Consider the following 16,608-nt stretch of genomic DNA (forward strand, 5'->3'; position numbering starts at 1 on the left):
GAGTAATAATAACAATTCCTACTCAAAGATTACATAATCTTCTCTAACAAATCAGAACAAACTATTAATTGCAAATATTGTATTGACTATAGATATACAATATATCACAATAGCATTTAAATAGTTTTCGGATTTAAGCAGATCCGAAGCGATTCATATATATTCGATATAGAAATAATAGGAGTATAGTACGGATTAGAGTATCTAATTATTATACTTGAAGATCTCTTGAATAATCGGATTTGGATATATATTAATAATATATTAATCATCTAGAATATATATAAAAACGCATTGTCTATAATATAATAGGTTTTTTACAAATGTCATAAAGTAATAAAACAACTCAACATCAGAATAAAATGATTATCTAAATATATAAAAATCGAAGGTAATGAGAAAGCAGATCGTTTAGCAAATACAGATATAATTAGGCCTATAGATTAGACAATCGACAAGCTATCAACAATTAATAAGATTTGAATGATTGTCTATCAAAAGCGCTTATATACAGAATCTATCTGATGGGAAGAAATGAACTCCTCTCTCTTATTAGCTATAAGAAATGGTCTCCTAAATATAGTACAAAGGAGCCAAAGGAATTAATTTTACTAAGAGCAGTCTTATATTGATTGATAACTATGAAAATAGGCTATAGCGACTATATTGCTTATTATCAGCAATTTGATTATCAAAACAACAAGCTGGATTACTTATATGACAACACTAAGAAACCATATTACTTCTTTAAATATATTATAAACAATCTAAAGTATTCAGACTAACCCCTTACTCCTGTAGAAATGCAATCTAATAAGCAGGCGATCATATATATCAAGAAACTCTTACACACACCTAGCAAGCTCACTCAACTAATCACCAACTCAGAATTCTACACTTAGATTTATTCTAATTATTAAAGGATTCTTAAAAAGCAATAATCTTTTTAATAAAGCTTACTATCCATTTCTTATAAACTCATCACTCAACTAATCACTCGAATACACTATACTCTAAAAAACCGCAAATCTAATATATAATACAAAAGCCCTATTACTTAGCTAAACAAATAATAATCCACTCTCACTTCTTCTCCTTTATTATAAGGATTGAAGCCCACAACGAGTCTATTTATCCGAAAACCAAACTCTGTCTTAACAATAATCCGAATCAAACATTCCCTTTTAAAAACAAAAGCGGATCGCACCCGTAGAGAAACGAATAACCCCTAGCATTGAAGTTAAATTGCTAAATTCGGTTATAATGATTATATGTCACGGTGTGAGCTCACGTGATATGCTGGTCCTATCGGAGAGGACCGAAAGGAGCGCTTGTACCGGAGCACAAGCGAGCTAGAACCCGATCGGGTTAGCTCGCTGTGAGAATTTCGTATATCTTCAACTCAAAAGATTCTGTATTGTAGCTCTTTGAGCTACATCTTAATCCTCAATCTGAATTTATTACCCGAATCAATATAGCCTTACCAGATTAAAGTAAAGTTATTAGAACCCTATCCAGCCCGCCTGCCCCATAATACTATGTAGCTCCTACCCATTAAAATATCGCTTTCGCGATGACTGCTCCGCACCCGCCTGGTTGGTCTGGGGACTCCTCGGAATTTGGCGTTTTTGTATTGGAGGACCCCCAGGTTTGATACCAATACCTCCAGTCGGCATCTGCGTATTATGCTGAGTTAAAGGAAACCAATAAATTGCTTGAACACGAAATTTCCGAATCTCTAATCCACAAACATATTCAAACCACTCTACACAAGCAGGTTACTACCTAAAATGCTTGTTTACTCGATTGCTTTACCGAATCCACGTCTATTATACCTGCTTGTTTGGAAACTATATCCCCCGAAACTCCTGCTAACTCTATCCCCAAACCCACTGTACCTACTCCAACTATTCGATTGAGTGAGCGCATCCCCGATCCGAAAAAGTTTGATAGCACTTGCTCCGATTTGTACAGATTTGTTTAATAGATACACGGAAAATTGAATACAAATAATAATAGATTCCCAATAATTTTTATCCACTTAACTTATATTACTAAAAAACTTATTGGAAAGGTATACGAACTTATACTACCTAAGATCTCCTGTAGGATTCTTCAGTTCATTAACTATACCATACTTCTCGAATATCTCGAAAACGCCTTTGGGGATCCTAATCGAATACAAAATGTACAGAATAAACTATATATATTGAAATAAAGACATTTTGATTTTAATATTTTCTTTGTGGAATTCTAGAGATTTGTTCTAAAAGAAGAGATACCTGATAATACTTTAATCCCGCTTTTATTTCAAGAAATCTCTTACAAACTATAAAATATACTATTACATAACCCCACTCCGACCCGTGAATTTCATTAATACACTAACCACCTACAACAACTTGATAACCGATTCCATCAATACTAACAACAAGTCCATTGTATTTGTCCTATCGCTTCCGAAACTTTATCCCAAAGAATAATTGCTACTTCGTCTTTACAACTTGCTAACCCGAAGTCTATTTCTGGAGATCCAATGGATCTGAACTTAGGAAAAAAGAAATACATTGCTAAAAACCTGGGTTTGCAGTGGGAACACAGCAAATACTATCGCTGCAACTCTGCTAGCCACCTGATACGAGATTGCCTGTACCCCGATACCTGTTCTGTTCAACTTCGAGTTACCACTACTACAACCAGCCCTACAAGAACCAGCTCTGTACCGAACAGTCCTCCGAAAGGCCAAGTCCCTATCCGTTCCCCACCTCGCTTTCCTCCCCGCTCGCCAACTAGCTCAATCAATTCAGGAAACAGGATACACCTAACCTAAACCGCGATCAGAACGATCCTCCGTGTACCCTCCGTTTATCTGCTGCTGCTACTCATAGCCTTCCTTTGGAAGATGAACTAAACAATCATACAGATCTGATGATTCTACCTGTCACCCTGCTCTTAGAAAAAGATACCTTTCCGATATATGCTATGGTTGATAGCGGATACGAAGAAATTGCCTTTACAAATCGAAGTTGGATGTCTTTTCAGAAAATACCAGTATATTAACTATCTACAGCATTCGAAGTCATAGGATTCGACGGAAACACCCTGCCTGACAATCGAGTTACCTCCTACATCCGAATAGGACTCAGAATCAACGATCATATCGAGAAGAAGATCGTTTTGTATATAATCGAGCTAGCTCACTATCCTATTATACTAAGGATAGCTTGGTTTAAAAAACACAACCCCCGTATCGACTTCGTGACAAACTCGTTCTAATTCAATAGCTCGTTTTGCTATGAATTTTGTAACACTCCATCTCGTTTATTCCGTATAAAAGCTCTACCAGATGTTCCTCCAAAAGCCTGATCTGTACATCTGCCTGCCTGCCCCGAAGGGTTAAAGAATAAGGATATAGCTGCGATCTCCCTGAAAGCCTGTTCGGCTTATGTCTGCCGGAAATATGAAATGTTCTAAATATCGATCGAACAAATCGATGATATTCTAAATAAGAAAAAGAAGGTATTCGATCCTAAAGATCTATTACCCGAGTTCCGAAATTGGAAAGATGTCTTCTCCCCAAAGAACACAGAGAAGCTATCCCCTCATCGACCGTACAACCATAAGATCCGTTTTAAAGAAGAAGCTGTTCCTCCTTTCGGTGCCTTGTACTCCATGTCCCGCCCCGAATTAGAAGCCCTGAAAGAATAACTAGAAGAGAATCTTAGAAAAGGGTTTATCCGACTAAGCTCCTCCCCTACCGCTTCCCCTGTTTTGTTTGTTAAGAAGGTTAATGGAGGCTTCCGATTTTGTGTAGATTACTGCGTTTTGAACAATTTGTTGGTCAAGGATCGATACCCCTTGCTATTAACGAAAGAATTTCTGAACAATCTGAAAGGAATGAAGTATTTCAGTAAGATCGATATCATCTCTGCCTTCAACAATATAAGAGTGAAAGAAGGGCAGGAATACCTGACTGCGTTCTGTACCCGATTTGGATTGTTCGAATCCTTAGTTATGCCGTTCGAGCTGACAGGGGCTTCTACAACTTTCCAAAGGTTTATCAATGATTCCCTACAGGGATACCTGGATGTATTTTACATCGCTTACCTGAACAACATTCTGATATACAGTCGAACTCGAGAGGAATATGTTCGCTATATCCAGAAGGTTCTGCAAGTACTGAGGGAAGCTGGCTTGTTTGCTAAATTCGAAAAGTGCGAATTCCTGAAATCCGAAACCAAGTTTCTAGGCTTTATTGTAGGAAGCGATGGTATCCGAATGGACCCAGAGAAAATCCGAATAATCGTGGATTAGAAACTGTCTGTTAGTGTAACCGATGTTCAAGCATTCATTAGGTTTTCGAACTTTTACCGACGGTTTATTAGAGATTTTTCGAAGATCATCAACCCGATGGTAGACCTGATTAGAAAGAATGTTCCGTTCCTATAGAGCCCTGCCTGTCAAGAAACATTCGACCGATTGAAGCGAGCGTTTACCGAAGCATTTGTCCTAGCTTCCTTCGATTAGGAAAAGAAAGTAATCATAGAAACCGATGCCTCCGATTACATATCCACCGGAGTACTCTCCCAATACAACGATAATGGAGTACTTAGACCTGTTGCATTCTTCTCTAAAAAACACTCAGCAGCTAAATGCAACTACAAGATTTACAACAAAGAACTGCTAGCTATTATCCGTTGCTTCAAAGAATAGCATCCCGAATTGGAAGGCGCCACATCACCAATTCAAATAATCATCGATTATAGAAATCTGGAATACTTTATTATAACGAAGCTATTGAACTGCTATCAAGCCCGCTAATCCGAATTTCTGTTTCGATTTAATTTCCGAATCACCTATCACCCCGGAAAGCTAAGTGCCAAACCCGACACACTGACCAGGAAGTCAAAAGATCTCCCTAAGGAGAAGAATGAACGCCTCCTACACCAAAACTATACTATCCTGAAACAAGAGAACCTGAATCCCGACCTGTTTCCCACTACTGTTACCCTAATCGAACCCAAGATTGCCAAAAGAATATGCTTCACTATAACTACTCGTAACTAGAGAAACCCCGACCCTACCGACACCACCAACCACTTGGATTCCGATGATACTATAACTTTGCTAGAAAATAGTAAAGTTATAAAGCCTGCAATCCCACATACTATATCTATACCCAACCCTACAATACAACTAGAGAATCCAGAAAACCCTTTAAACCTTCTTACCAACCTACTTACCTTATTCCACAAAAACTACCAAGCCAACCCTGTATCCGAATCTGTTCTGAAATCCCTATAAAAGGGATTTCCGAAATACCCGAAAATCACTCTTACCGAGTATACCGAAAACAACAACCTGCTATACTATCGAAAGAAACTATACATTCCCGACCACAACCCCCTGAAAACCTATCTGCTCCGCCTGTACCACAAATCGCTCATTGCTGGTCACCCACACCGTACCTAAACCTTCGAATTACTATCCCGAAACTATTACTGGCCTGGATATTACAATTATATTACGCAATAGGTCCGTAACTGCTATAGTTGCTACTGCACTACCTCGAATCGCAAAGGTCAGAAGGGAGTTCTCTATCCGCTCCCGATCCTGCAGAGAGCTTAGCAAGATATCTCAATAGATTTCATTACACACCTGCCCAAAAGTACCGGTTTCAATGCTATTATGATAGTAGTCGACTGATTAACGAAAATGAAACATTTCTTGCCCTACTATAGTACCTGCAACTCCGAAAAGGTCACCCACCTATTCCGAAAAAATATCTGAAAGCTCCACGGCTTACCCCTAACCATTATATCTGATCGTAGAGCTCAATTCGTCTCTGAATTCTGGAAACATATCTACAAGCACTTGAGCATAGCCGCCAAGCTTTCAACCGTTTACTATCCTGAAACTAATGGACAAACTGAGAGGGCTAATGCGATACTGGAACAATACCTCCGGTTGTATATAGCCTACCTGCAAAACGATTAAGCAGAATGACTCCTATTCGCCGAATTCTCTATCAACAATACCTAATCCGAAAGCACCCAAATAATTCCGTTCTTCTCGAACTACAGATTCCACCTCTGCTTAGACTTCGAGCTTGCACTATTTCAGAGTAACCATCCTGCTGTACAAGATGCTAAAGAATTCGTCGTTAAAATGAAAGCTATCTCCTCACACCTACAAACCGAACTAACTACCAGTTAAGCCCGATATTCGAAGAATACCGATACCCGCCATTCCCCTGTCCGTAGATACCTGCCCAGTAACCTGATCTGACTGAATACCAGAAACATTAAGACTCTGTGCTTATAGAAGAAGCTCGATTGGAAGAACCTTGGGCTCTTCAAAATCCTGAACCCGATAGGCCCCTATACCTATAAACTGAAGCTCCCGGCCTCGATAAAGATTTATCCTGTTTTTCATGTCAACCTGTTATATCCTGCACACGATGATTCTGTTCCTGGGTAGCGTAATCTGCTATCACCCTCTGTAGAAGTAGACAGCCTCGAGCATTTTGAGATTACCGAAATCCTAAACTCCTGCTGGGAAAGAAAAGGTTGTGGAGGACCTCGCCTGAAATATACTATCCGTTGGGTCGGTTACGATACACTGATCGAAGAATCTGTGAGCTACCTGGAAGATGCATAAGAACTGATTTACAACTTCTATTATAGATATTCTGACAAACCCAATTCTACTTGACCGGGCTTTGTCTGTTTGTAGATTGTAAACCATGACATGCCGCCTTGATGGAGCTCGACCCTTAGGAAAAGGGTAATGTCACGGTGTGAGCTCACATGATATACTGATCCTATCGGAGAGGACCGAAAGGAGCGCTCACACCGAAACGCAAGCAAGCTAGAGCCCGATCGGGCTAGCTTGCTGTGAGAATTCTGTATATCTTCAACTCAGAAGATTCTGTATTGTAGCTCTTTGAGCTACATCTTAATCCTTAATCTAAACCTATTATCCGAATCAGTATAGCCTTGCCAGATTAGGGCAAAGTTATTAGAACCCTATCCAGCCCGCCTGCCCCGTGATATTATGCTGCTTAAATAGTTCCTTATTTTAGCACATTTAAATATCTTTAGGGAGGTTCAAACAAACATTAATTAATATAAATAAATAAATAAATAAAAATCAATACTTTTTAATTAATTGTCTAATATACAAAACGGAAAGAAAAAGATATTCCAGAATATACCATTTTCTAAAATCATTCTACAATTTCTATTTTATATAAAAATAGAAATCGAATTAATTATCAAATTTATCAATACAATTAAAATTGCTACAAGAACCTAGCATTTATCAAGAACTTAAATGGAAAAAGAAAGAGAAAAAGAGAAAGAAATTGAAGAAAAAGAAAGAGAGAAAGAATACTCTATAGAGTAGATTTCTTTATTATCTTACTATATATTATATATATAATAAGTAGGCTTAGGTTCCTAATATTCGTTTACACTTTCTCAAATTGTTTATTCCTATTATTGTAAAATAAAAAGTTATCTATTAGGCCCTTAAGGCCTAGTCGTTCTATATAGTCTTAGACTGAAGGTGAACGTAAATTCAATTAATCAATCAATCAATCAATCAATCTACTCTATTATTCCGTAATTTGTTAGGTTAGTAATCTGAATAATATAATTAGATTTATAGTAGAGTTTTTCTAATATTTTTATATAAGCGAATAATACATTGGAGAAGATTAGATCTAGTACATACCCTCTTATATAAATAGGTATACCTAGAATACCTATAAACTCTATACCCTGCTCGTTTGTCTATATTACAAGCTACACTTTTTGATTGACTACAATCACTCCTGGTTCCCATAGCTTGTGCTTTATATTAAAATCCCCTCCTATAATTATATATTTATTTGGAATTAAGTATATAATATAATTAATAATATCCAAAGTGTATAAAACTCTATAAATATTTAGGATTGAGTATTCATTGACTTGTATTCAGAATAGGTCTTTTGTTTTCGAATTGATCTATTTACTTTACTTTCAAATATATATCTTTTTATATATATATCATAACCCAAGGGCCTTATTTGTTCTCCTCCAAGTCTCCTAGAGATTCCAGTTATTGATCAGTTAATATCAATTATATACATTATGATTTTATATAGTTTGAATTCCAGTATAATCTTGATTTCTATAAACAGATTATATTCAGTTGAGCTTCAGCTATTAATTATAATAATGTAATATGATTTATATATCCCTAGCCTATATTTGTTCAAGTAATAATAAAACCTTTATTCCTTTAAATATACTTATCAATTATACTATTCATAAAGAGAATCTAAATATAATATTTATTGTTATAAAAATCTCTATATTATTCATTTCCAGATTTATTAGAATAAAGGCTTTTTCTGCTAAGGCTTTTATATTAAAATTATTAGATTATTTACAAAAACAAGCTCATAACAATCATATCTACGGATATCCCGAAATCATATTATACAATACATACTAATGCAATCGCTATAGCGCTCCGAGCTGCTTGGCTCGAGAATGCTATTGTAGTAGAATCAAAGAGAGCTAGTAAGCCAGCCGTTATCTATAGGAATAGTGGGCTCCTCAATCGATCTCGATAACTGCTCCTTAATTATTACTTTGAAGAGAGCACGGATTAATAATAAAAGTGCTGATTCTCTTTCAAGCTTATTCAAAAATGACTAGAATATTATTGAAATAGTTATAAAGATAGCTATTCAGAAGAAGATCGATATACAATAGAAGCATATTGCAGATGAGGCTTAGTACTCACCAGCTTCAAAACGATCCTTATACAATTTGCAGTATAATTTGTGGAATAGGATCTAAACCGATTAACAGAAGAACTGATATATAAAGCATTAATAGTTATTATAAATAGTATAAAAAGAACCTTTAACTCAAAGCTAGCAATAGAAAGCATGAAGCCAATTATGTAAACATATGCGGGGATACTTCAAACCCCCAAAACCACAATCACTATTTCTTCCAGCTCAATTGTGAAAACAGGAGCTGCAAATAGGCCCAAGCAGATGATCAATGGAATACCAAGATTAGAATGTACAAATAAAAGACTCTTCCTCTAACTTAATAAACAAATCAAGATGGAATTGTTTTTATAAGGGATTAGATAGGTACTAATAAAGGCAGTCCCAAAGATTACTATTCTAGGGACTAGAGCTATTACGGCAGTAACATCCATCTGAACTAGATGGGCAATTACAATTTCCCTAGAAGTCTGTATAGTCCTTCTTATAAACAAGTAATAGGCTATAATAGCTATTAAAGTTACAGATCTCGCAATTAGTAAGCCATAGTATATATATATAGCATTAGGGGTCCCAATAATTATTACCGACCTCCTGGAAATGCTCACAGAGATTAAGGAAAAACAAATAAAGAAAGAAATCTGATATTAAATAGAATTACATTTAATATAGATAACAAGATTCAAGCTTAAAGCAAATAAGCAGAATTGGATCACTTGGATATTATTCTTCCAGAAGCAATTACCTTGTTATAACCTATTCAATAAAATCCGAATATTCCTAGTAAGTAGAAGATAAGCTTTAGAAAGATATGATTTAGGGTATTAGTAATATTGTGAAAACTGGAAATACAAAAAAAAGCAATATGCAAAAAGTATATATACCCACTATGACAAAAAGACCATTGTCCTCCACAAGAAGCCCGGCTGATTCAGTAGTAAAGTGATCGGGCCACTTTCCCACTGTTCTATGACTTAAGGCTATAGCGACGAAATTTTCGTATATATGGGCCAATCCCTATCTTTAGGATCCATATGGATTCATTCTATATGCTGCCTCATAGGCCACCTTAGTATGAATCTCATAACACAACTCCTCTGAGCTTCGACAATCTACTGCTAACCCTAATAGAGCTTTTCTATTATGAGCCGCAAAAGCAATCGATCGAGTGCTGAGGAGGAACTAGTGATCCCCCCTCCAGCCACCACCATTGCGCCTATACGCCACTCCGCTATCAAATAGAACCACCATTCCGGCCGCTCCTCTTGAGCGGCCTAATAGCCGAACCCTCCGCTCCTTTAGAGCACCATTATACACACACCTGCTTCTTTGAAGCAGCATATCTATATACACCGTTCCTGTCTATAAAACATGGTTCTATGATAGAAATAATTGTATAATCAGAGTGCTCCTTTTTATAAGCAGAAGGAAGCGCTAGGAATATGGAGCTAATCAAACGGTCCTATTTATGATTATTACACTAGCTTATTTAGGATATATAAAGGAACTAGGTTTACCCTATAAGGTTTTACTAGTGTGCGTATCAGCACCTTTCAGAGTGATCAATACTGCTGCAAGAGGAGCGATCCCAGTATACAAGACTACACCGATCGCAGCTCTTATCAAAGAAGCGGGCCTGCCATCGGGGATAGTCGCACTAGAATATACCAAGCTGCAATTCGTATTCCGTTTAAAAACGATCGATAATCAACATTTGCTAGTAAATCGTTTGAAGTCAGTAATACGAAAACACAGACGAGGAGCAGGTACAGCAAAAGGGTTTTTTATAAGAATTCAGCGGCTCAGTTGTTTCATTCCAAAAACACAATGTTTGAAGCTACTTTACTTGCATTTCTTGAATAACTATAGAATAAATCTAATAAAAGGATTAATCAAAAAAGAAATAGTTCAAGTCTTTAAAGAGTAATGGCGACAACTTTTATTCGAAGATTATACAATCTTTTCTAACAAATTAGAACAAATCATTAATCGCAAATATTGTGTTAGCTACAGATATGCAATATATTGTAATGGCATTCAAATAGCCTTCGGATTTAAGCAGATCCAAAGTAACTTATATATATTCGATGTAGAAGCGATAGGAGTATAGCATGGATTGGAGCATCTAATTACTATGCTTGAAGATTCCTTGAACAACCGGATCTGGATGTGTATTAATAGTATATCGATCATTTGGGGTATACGTAGAAACACATTGCCTACAATACAATGGGCTTTTCACAAGTGTTACAAAGTAATGAAATAACTCAACATTAGAATAAAGTGGTTATCTGGATATATGGAGATCGAAGGCAATAAGGAAGTAGATCGCTTAGCAAATGGTAGGTGCAATTGGGCCTATGGACTAGGCAATCGACAAGCTACCAACAATCAGTGGGGTCCGAACGATTATTCGTCAGAAGTGCTTATACATAGAATCTATCTGGTGGGAAGAGATGAACTTTTCTTTCTCTGCTGGTTACAAGGAATGGTCTTCTAGATATAGTATAAAGGAGCTAAAGGAACTAACTCTACCAAGAGCAGTCTTACATCGATTGATAGCTATGAAAACAGGCTACGGCGACTATGCTGCTTATTATTAGCGATTTGGTTATTAAAACAATAAGCTGGACTGCTTATACGGCAATACTAAGGAACTATATCACTTCTTTAAATACACTATAAACAACCTAAAGCATTCAGACTGGCTCCTTGCCCTTGTAGAAATGCAATTTAATAAACAGGCAATTATATATATCAAGAAACTCTTATATACACTTAGCAAGCTTACTCAATTGATTACCGACTTAGAGTTTTACACTCAGATCTGTTCTAACTATTAAAGGACCTTTAGAAAGCAATAATCTTTTCAACAAAGCTTATTATCCATCCCTTATAACTCATCACTCAATTGATTACTCAAATACACTACACCCTAAAAACCGCAAACCCAATATATAACACAAAAGCCCTACTACTCGGCTAAACAAATAACAACCCATTCTCGCTTCTTTTCCTCTACTATAAAGATCAAAGCCCACAACAAGCCTATTCATTCGGGAAATCAAGCTTTACCTCAACAACAACCCAGATTAGACATTCCCTTTTAGAAACAAAAGCAGATTGTATCCGCAGAAAAGCGAATAGTCCTTGGTATTAAAGTTAAATTGTTAAATTCAATCACGACGATCACACCGCTCAAATAATTCCTTATCTTAGTATGTCTAAATACCCTTAGGGAGATCCAAAACAGACGTTAATTAATATAAATAAATAAAAATAAATAAAATATCAGCACCTTTCTGTATTTGTAACTCTAGATCTAGTCACATCTTTCATACCCCTCGGGAGGTCCTCCACAAGACGTTAATTACTATAAATAAATAAATAAATATATACTCACTATTTATTTATAAGCCAATTAGGAATTGTAATTACTTAATACAATATGCAGAATACCACAAGCCCTTCCCAGTAGACTATAATAACTACCCCATTAAGCTCTAGTGGGTGAACGGCAAAACAGTGTATTCAGATTAAAAGCAGATTTAGATTATCTGATGAATAGGGGAGATCAATACTACTATTATCTTAATATTAGTAGTAACAATTCAAATACCAATAATAATATAAGAAAGAAAAAGGAAATCTAGAATAGATATAATCTTTCAATACAAAAATAATAGTAATTCGAAAAGCAATACTAAAAGAGAGTAAGCAAATGATATCTTGAAAAGCTTAACGGATAAAGAGCAGAATATGTAAGGCTAATATATTACTTGTAATAGGGCAGTAAAGATCAATAAAAATCTCAACCTTGAAGTTCTGAATAATCAGGCTATAATTGGAGGATATGATACAACAATAAAGATATATGAGAAACTCCTTACAAGTCAATATTAGCAAAGCTTCGAAAGAAAATACAACTATTCTTCACAATATTATATTCAAATACAGAGACAACAATACAGTTTATATATATACTGATGCATCTTCTACCGAAAAAAGGAATCGGAATAGGAGTAGGAATAGTTGCAATACAACCAAACGGAATAATTTCTCATCGAAAACAAATCAATATCGGCTCAAATCAATTATCTTGTTCAGAGGTTTATCATATATATATATATAAATGATATATATATATACGCGAGTGGTGACTCAGATTTAATATTGTTCTTTCTTGAATATTGATTTCAACTTGATTATTTATTTACAATGATAAAGGATCTGTATATATAGGCCTTTCAGGACTAATCTAGAACCTTCTGTTTTATCTCTTGTATTTCTAATCAATGTCGTCGTCGCTTTAAGACTAGAATCTTCTATAAGCCTCTGTCGATCCTGATTACCCCTCATATCCTAGTACCTTAAATACAAGGCATTAAGGTTCAACAGTATAGGTACTCTGAAAAATCCCAATACAAACTATAAAGAATAAAACAAACAATCCCTATCACCAAGCACCCCAGACTCTTTACAGTCTCACTTCTCTCCCAATATTACACCAATCCAACAAATAGTATAAACAAAAAGGACGCCACAAAAAGTATTCAAGGGAATAATAGGATTAATTGCTTTAAAAAGATTAAAACTCTGTATTTTCAAATAAGTCTGAACAGATATAAACAATACAATCACTACATAGAGTACAGCTTTGTAATCTACCGCAACAAGCAACAAAGTCAATAGCAGCTACAGTTATATACACGAATAGTCACATGTTTTTATAAATACTAAAACAATCAAACGTATAGCAAGGACTAAAACGCCTTCTGAGCATTATTAATTGCCCCTACTAGGAATAAATATAGTTATATATTAATAGTAATATCAGTAATCTGGAGAATACAAGGAAGCACCACTACCTCCTTTCAATAGGTATATCACAAATATTATCAAGCAATACAACATTACAATATTGTAATCAAGTAATCCCCCTAAATATATTGAGATTAAGGGTAACAAGGCAACCGATCGCTTTGCTGATCAGGGTACGACTAGGCTGCTTAACCTTGGTCTATCTTGCCTCCCTACAGTCAGTAGCTCTCGCTCTGTCCTACATACCAAATGTCAGCACTCTAAAAGCAAATAGTAAAGGAAAAAAGAAATCTGATCTCCGAAAACATACAATACATAGAAACCGGCATATGATACCTCGAAACCAAGAGCTTAAACTCCCTCGCAGAGGTACTACACAGACTCATAACAATACAGACCGAATACAATGACTTTGCAGCCTATCATATCAAATTCAATTACAAAAATAGCACAAAAACCTATACATACAGAATTGAGAAAAGCCTACTACACTTCTTTCAATATTCAATTAATAATCAAACACACAACAACTAACCACTTACACCAAATCGACTTCGATCCGAATAGAATGCGATAACATATATCAACCGCATCCTGCAAACACAATATAGCTTTACTGACCTTCTCGCTAGATTCAGATTCTATACTAAAATATACCCAAACTACACAAAACTACACAAATTCCAACCTACTCCAATACCCCGAGGATAAGCTCTCCACCCCAATCAATCTAAACCTGCACCGACCAGCTATAAGCACTCCAAACACTCTCCCGATCAACAGCGATTGATCTAATCATCCACCAACACCCAAATAACATACAAAACAAGACCCTCTAAAACAAAACCACAAACCCTTAAACAGAACAGCCGCAGGATCGCTATGAGCAGTACTGAACGAGGGAATACCAGAGACAACAAGCCCCTGATTAGCTAACATTACACTACTATAAGCAACTGGAACACTAGCGGCCTGTAGGCCCGCTCCTTAGTACATCTAGAATACCCCTTGGAAGGTCAGATATTAGACATTAATCACTATAAATAAATAAATAAATAAATAAATAAATAATCCCTACAATTTTGAGAGTACCCCTTTAAATATTTATTTATAAGGAATTTTCCATTTTTTCAGTATCTTTAGAATAAATATACTATAAACTTATTATAAAATTTTATAATTTATTTTTAGCTACTTTTCCTTAAAAGTTATTATAGATTTTATAGAATTTTAAATTTGTATGTGATTTCTATACAAATTGAAAATCGATATTTTGAGGCTTTAGAAATTGATCCACAAAAATCCTAAAAATCTGAAAATTTCAACATGAATTCAAAATGATTTGAATTATGTATATATAGATTCTTATTAAATTATATTCAATATTAATAGAGATATTGATAAATTAAAAAAGTGATTTTTGGTGTAAAAGGGTGGCCCAAAAGAGGGGTGGCCCGAAAGTGAGGCATGCGACTTATATAAATATTATTATTATTATTATTATTATTAGTAATTTTCAACCGGGCCGTATAGGCGAGCCTCCCAGGGGGCATTACAGTTGGGCTAACTGCGGGATGATCTTCTAGTTTATATGATCCCCCTTTTCCTAGAGATGGGGTCTCAATACCCTCAGTAGCCTCCCAAGCGATGACTAGCGCACTTGCGCCTTTGTCTTCAATCCTCTGAGCACCTTTGTATGCGCTTTCCGATTTTCTATATAGTATTTGTTTGAAAGCTGCTTTATCCTGTAAGAATAGCTTTTGTATACATTCTATTGCAACATAATATGCTGTATGCTTCAATTTTCTTCCACATAGCTTTTCTAGATCTATTCCCTCCTACTCCTTGCTTATATTCGCCTGGATCAATCGATCCCTTTCCTTCTCTCTTTCTATTCTTCTAATAATGTTTTAGGGCATATGCTTTTATAGAAATCTGTTATAGCAATAAATTTAGCGAATTTGGCTAGTGTATATATTAGTTGTTTCAGTAATCGTTCTTAAGCTATTTGATTGTAGAATGAGTATTTGGGCTTGATATCTGGGGGCTAGGTTTTATAGGTCGTGAGGATTTTGTAATAATATATAATATGCTTGGGGGATTTGAATGCTCTGTATAAGCAATAAATTGTTACTTCCTTGTGTTTAAATTATTGGTGATAGTTTTTTGAAGTTGTTATATATTGAGCGAATCGTTATTATACAATAGAGAGTTGCTTATAAGAGTTCTAATTTCTTAGGATATTTGTTTATGCTCTTTAAATCCCATTTCTAGTACTATTTGGAGAGTATTGGTATCTATTTAATCCACTATGCCTGTACTGCCGATTCCATAGCAGTTTTTGCTATAGAGCAGATACTGCTTGCTATAAATCGATTCGTATATCTTGAGACTGATTTTCTTATCCCTTTATCAGCAAATACATTCGCACGCTCATTCCCTTCGATCCCTATATGGCCTAACAATTATTTGATCTGGATCAAGTACGTTTGTATCAGTTTGTGACATTTGAGGAAAGCCCATTATAATATAATAAAGGCTATACCTCTCATTCCCTATATTACCAATGTGCTATCAATACACATACAGATTTCCATTTGTTTTATACCAATAATATTTCTGATCACTATTTGAAGATCTCAGTATACCCCAATCGCTTCCGCATCGAATATATAAGAGTTGTAATGCAATCCATTATTTCCTTTGTATATTATTGTCTATCCTTTATATACAATATATTCATATCCTATTCGCCTACCATCCTTATTGGTTTATTCCGATCTATCAGAGAATATAGTGATCTGATTATATATACGCTTATTCCATTATTCCTGAAACTGCTTTGCCACTACCTTTTTCGTAAAGCCTCTAGTAGGATCCGTTCGACACCCTGATATATAGTAAGGCTCTGCTAGAATCGTCTCCTTAATTCGGGAAAGGTATTGACTAATTATCTGGATCTTTGTTCTGGCTGGCTGTAATTAGCCTTTCCT

The sequence above is a fragment of the Botrytis sinoallii genome (assembly GCF_014898435.1).
Source record: "Botrytis sinoallii strain Bc 23 chromosome Unknown BSIN_012, whole genome shotgun sequence".
NCBI classification, from domain to species: domain Eukaryota; kingdom Fungi; phylum Ascomycota; class Leotiomycetes; order Helotiales; family Sclerotiniaceae; genus Botrytis; species Botrytis sinoallii.